A 5,834-nucleotide genomic window follows, 5' to 3' on the forward strand; every position below is an offset into this window, starting at 1 on the left:
ATATTGCCAAATGAAACCATGCCAAAGGAAGCCCCTAGAATGTTTTATAAGATGATATTGATGGCACTAGTGCCGAGTAAATGCCGGTAAGCTGTGAGTTTGGGCTATTCATATTCAGATGTGAGCTCTGGCAGCTTTGTGCAATGCATACTTAATGCACAGCCGTTATTGACGACAAGTATTTAGATGAGTAATTTAATCTTGGCATCTCTATTTAAGAACAGAGCAGCCAATAGGGCCTTAATCGATTGGTTATATCACCACTAGATGTCAGTATTGCACCATATATATAGAGCTGTGTGTAGCGGATTAGACTTCAGTATACATCCATTTGCACCAACTTTTAAATCCACATTTTACACAGCCTAACTGTAGGTTTAATTTAAACTGGTGTTTACTTTATCTCGTTTAACTTCTTAACTTCTAATCCTTGGCTAACGATTGACAGTGGCATCCGCAACACCTACATTTAATTAAGAAAGTTCTTTTCATCACACACTGTTAACCTCACTCGCCCACTGATGCTTCCAGTGACATCATAGCTACTGTGGAAAACCCAGAAACCGTTGTTTGCCCATTGCATGTGTAACGGGATGTAAAGGTGTTAACTAATGCATAAATGGGAACAGCCTGTGGGCACGTTATTGAACATGTGGACCGTTTTTTTTATTTTTATTTTTTTTTTATGTTTTTTTGCTAAATTGCCTGAAATAAGGTCTGTGGTTAACAGAGCCTCTAAATATTTTCACTTTTTGATCTATGACATAGCCTAAAACACACCAGTTATAACCTGCTTGTGTTTTTTTAAACTTTATTGTCTGATTGTTTTTTTTTATTTTATTTTTTTACTTTATGTAGGCTTCAAAATTTTGGATCAACTTGTAAATATAATCTTGATTAACAAAGAGTTGTGACCCTTAAACATTTTGTCTAACACAGATCTTATTTTTTTATTTATTTATTCATTTATTTATTTTTTTTTGTGATTTTCCGGGTGATTCTCTGAACCGGGTGCCCTTCAAGTCCCCCAAACTTGCTTCAAAGATTTTCAATTGAAGGAAATCACAAAATGCATTTTAATGCTGTCAATTGATATAACCAGGTGCCTTTGCATAATAATGCAACACAATTGCTTGATTTTTTTTAAATTATTATTTATTTAAAGATAATGGGTTGCCAAGGTAGTAGACAACAAGCATTTTTGCATGTCCTCACTAACCATTACATTTTCATTGAATATCAAATAATATAAAATAATTAATTGTATACGAAAATGCAATATTTATACACATCATCCAGTTTGTTTTCAACCCAGTCACGCCATAATATTTACCCCCCTATAAAAATAATGGATCAATCCCTGTGGCATGTCATCCAGGAAGTGAAATCACACAAGTCTCTCGAAGAACATGCTGCAAAGAAAGGCAAGTTTCAGAATCTTTTTCTACCTATATTTCATGTTTTTCGCTGTCAGATTAAGATGGTCAGGCTCAACGTTTCAACTCTGTTGTATGACTTAATGATAGTAAACAACGGTTTAAGAAGAATTAAATAATAGTTTAGGAAAACATTACAATTGTACGATGTTCTAAATGCCATGTGGTGCTACTGTCTTAGCTAAGTTAGGAGCTATGGCTACTAAAACTTCAACCCTGTCACATTTTTTTAATATAACAGGGTTGAATCATTATGACAGGGTAGAATTGAAAAAAATAGCTAAAATGCACTGCTACAACCAAATAATTATGAATAAAAGTTCGGTGCTGATGTTAGCAGGAATCCTCTATAATCCTGAAAGTAATGCTAATTTGATGAGAAACTGGATAACTGAGATAGACCCGAAATACTGCAATTGTACAAATAATCGAAGCTTCCTAAATTCGGTGGTGAAAACTATAATGAAATGGAACAACCTAGAAGTACTAAATCAAACACATGTATTATGGGATTAAGAGGCAAATTCCAAATTGCAATCTGTCACATAGCCATGTACAATTTGCGGAAAAGGCTAAATCTGGCAGGACTATTGATTGGGCAATTGGTAAAAAAGCCCGAGAATGAAATCCATTTTTTGGAACTCGATAGTTTTGGAAATTCTCAATATAATACTTACCACATGTGTTACGGTACAGTATTATCTTGAGATCAGCTACATGAAACTTGTAGGATTCTGTTCTACTCTGTTGGTAATCTTCTATCTGATGATATTGGCTAACAGAAGTGTAAAAGCAGGAGGTAGAATGATAGTTATATACATAATAGGAGTAATGACAATTGCATTGACAACCATGGTGACAGCTGAATACTATGATGATCCAAGAATGTTTTGTATAGCAATGATGGTTGTCATTAATGACTGGTTTTATCTGAGAAAAAAGATAAAGGCTGTCAAGCAATGTTGCACTAGCATCGAATTCACAATCAGAAAGGAGATTGTGCAGTCTGCGGCAATAGCCGTGGAATATCTCTTATATCCATCGCAGGGAAAGTCCTGGCCAAGATCATGCTCAGCAGATTGGTTGAGCACATCTCGGAAACTGTGCTTCCGGAAACGCAGTGTGGCTTCCGGAAGACCAGATCCACAACAGACATGGTTTTTGTCTTGAGGCAGCTGATGGAGAAGAGTCGAGAACAGCACAAAGACCTTTTCGTTGCCTTCATCGACCTCAGCAAAGCTTTTGATACCATCAACCGTGAAAAGCTCTGGAAACACCTCTCCAAACTTGGGGTTCCACCCAAGTTTCTCAGCATCCTAAAGCAGCTGCATGACGGGATGCAAGCCAGAGTCCTTGTGGGAGAACTCCAATCAGAGTCTTTCGAGGTAAATGTTGGGGTGAATCAAGGCTGTGTCTTGGCTCCAGTGCTCTTTAATATCCTCCTCTCTGCCATCACCTGCCTCTTCCACTGTGTAATGGTAAGACGGTGTCCATGTGGAATACCGACTTGACGGAAGCCTTTTCAACATCCGGCGGCTCCAGGCCCATACAAAGACAACAACCCACAAAATCTTTGAGCTTCAGTATGCTGATGACTGTGCTGTCTTAGCTCACAGCCCGGACTCTATGCAGAATGCCCTTAACAAAATATCTAGTCTGTACCAATCCTTTGGCCTACAATTAAACAACCAAAAAACCGAGGTCATGTTCCATCTCACCACTTCCACATCCCCCAGTTTTCACATAAATGGTGTTCCACTTAAAACTGTGGACCACTTCACCTACCTTGGTTCCACTCTGCCCTCATGCTGCTCCCTTGATACAGAAATACACACCCGGATAAATAAAGCCTCATCATTCAAATAAAGCCGCAGCAGGGTTTTTGAAAACCGTAGCCTGAGGATCAGTACCAAGGTTGCTGTTTACAATGCGGTGTGCCTTACCACTCTGCTTTACGGGGCAGAGTCATGGGCCCCATACCGCCAGCACATCATCACCTTAGAGGCATTCCATATCCGTTGCCTGCAGAAGATTCTCAGTTTGTCCAGGGAAGATCGAATTCCCCATACGGTTATCCTCAGCAACACTGGCTCGATCTGTATGGAAGCAGCTGTGGCCAAAAAAAACATATGCGCTGGATCGGGCACACCATACGTATGCCTGAACATCGCTTGCCCCGCCAGGTCCTCTACGGTCAACTAATGGGTGCAAAGCGGTCTGCTGGAGGGCAAAAGCGGCGCTATAAGGACTACACTAGGGACATCCTAAAGCGAGCGAACATCCCCCTTACGCAGCTTGAATCTTTGGCACTCGACAGATCAGCTCTGGAAGGTCACCTGTGCCTCTGCAGTCTCTCAAATACACCAAACCAACCAAGACCGACGATCCGAGAGGCGTATCAAGAGACATCAGTGGGCAGCTGGCACCCCCCTGGCATCTGGTTTCCCTTGCTCCATCTGCGAACGAGTGTGCGGCTCAAGGATCGGACTCGATGCCCACGAGAAGTGGCACCAGCGGCAAGGTCGCTACCGTTGACCAGGGAACTGGCGGAACAGGAAGTGGCCTTTGCAATCGATATGCACAACCTGGAGAGATTGATGAAGCTCAACAGCAACATGACATCATGACTTTTGCGTAAACATATACGCCACTTTCGCGCCAGGTGGCGTGTTATCTCTACGCATTTTGAGCTATCCGCGTGTATCCGCGTGTATGCGTCCGCGTCATTCCGCGTGTCCGAACACGCAGTCAAATCCCCAGTCATAAATGCCATTAACCCCAGTGACGGTTAAGTTTAGGGATGGGGTTGAGGTAAGTCATATCTTTTTCTTTCCTAGGATGGTAAGGGAACAGTCATAAATGCCATTAACCCCAGTGACGGTTAGGTTTAGGGACGGGGTTGAGGTAAGTCATATATTTATATAACGTTAAGTCAACGGCGTTCATAAACACGCTGAAAGGCGATTATGCGTCTTGATAGCACGCCAAAAATGGTAATATGAATTGGCGTGTCATACACACGCTACTTCATGAGATCAGTCTGCATAATCAATTTAAATCACTTAAACTCATGAAGTGTCAGCCAGATGATTTTGGCTACTGCCCGTGTGACATAGAATTTGACTGGATCACCCCAAGTGTATTGTGGATCACTTATGATGATAAGTTAAATGAATTTAGCAAAGATTATCAAAAATTGGTAGACCAGGGACTAGGGAAACTACATTTTGCAGTAGATTGAAAGGAGAATCGGGAAAGTAGCTCAATGCCAAGAGGGGGGTGAACGAAAGCCCATCGGAGGATGGTATTGACCTAGCTTCCCAGAAATCCTCACCAAGGTTTAGATTTTCCCTAAAAGTAAAAATCAAAAAGGGGATAATAAAAAAATGCGTGAAACCAAGAAAAGAGACACGTCTGAAAGACCTGAAAGAGTTATTGGATATAATGGACATGATGAATATTTGAAAGTCAATACTGTATTTAAAGGGTGACAAGGTTATAACCTAAAGTTGAATGATGATTCAGACACTTGATGTGTTAGGTAAGAAGTGATAACCATCTCTGAATACATATTTCTGCAAGCATAAAGGAAGCATGAGTTGTCTTTAACCTACAGTGAAACTTCTGCATGTGTGACCTTAAAAGGAAACTGTGAACTGCTTCTAAGCAACAGCGATGCTTTTGTGCATGTGTTAATTCTGCTGTATAAAAGAAGGGGATGAAGGAGAGATCTTCGCTCTTCCTTGCAATCACCAACCTGATACGCCAGCAGTTATCAGGCACAAGAAGCTTCAAGCAAAGCTAGTATACATCTGTTAGTTAATACTTATTTATGATCTGTAACAAGCATTCATTTTCATTTGATTATTGTAATACATTTTGTAACATTTATTATAATCATCTGACTGGACCTTGGATCATTGAGTGTTAGTCCCACTCTTCTAATTGGGCCAGGGGGACCCTTCCTGAAGAGAACGACATCAGAGGGTGAGAATTCTTTTGAGATAAGAATAACCCATATGAGATTTGATTGATCAAAATAGCCTAGCCAAAGAGGCAGCATTTAACAAGTCTATATGTGGACTAATTGTTATGATGTAAATAAATAAGGTTGAAGGGAGGTAGACTTATAATATAAAGGGGAAATCTATTATTTCGATAATAGAATACGAATTTATATAGACTGATCACCTAACACCTGAGGACACGATCTGTACTTTTACTCAAGTAATAAAGCTGTGTACTCTATCCGCCTCTGGTGTTCTGTGTAAATGCCGAGCCCCAGAGGACTTCTTCTGTAAGTGATAACGTTGCTTAGTATATAGCACAAGGTAATGTCAGCACTTTCTGCACTGTTAAAATAAGTAATTAAACTTTTTTTTTTTTTAAGTAATAAAC

Source organism: Pimephales promelas, chromosome 16 (genome assembly GCF_988280905.1).
Source record: "Pimephales promelas chromosome 16, fPimPro1.hap1.1, whole genome shotgun sequence".
NCBI lineage: Eukaryota > Metazoa > Chordata > Actinopteri > Cypriniformes > Leuciscidae > Pimephales > Pimephales promelas.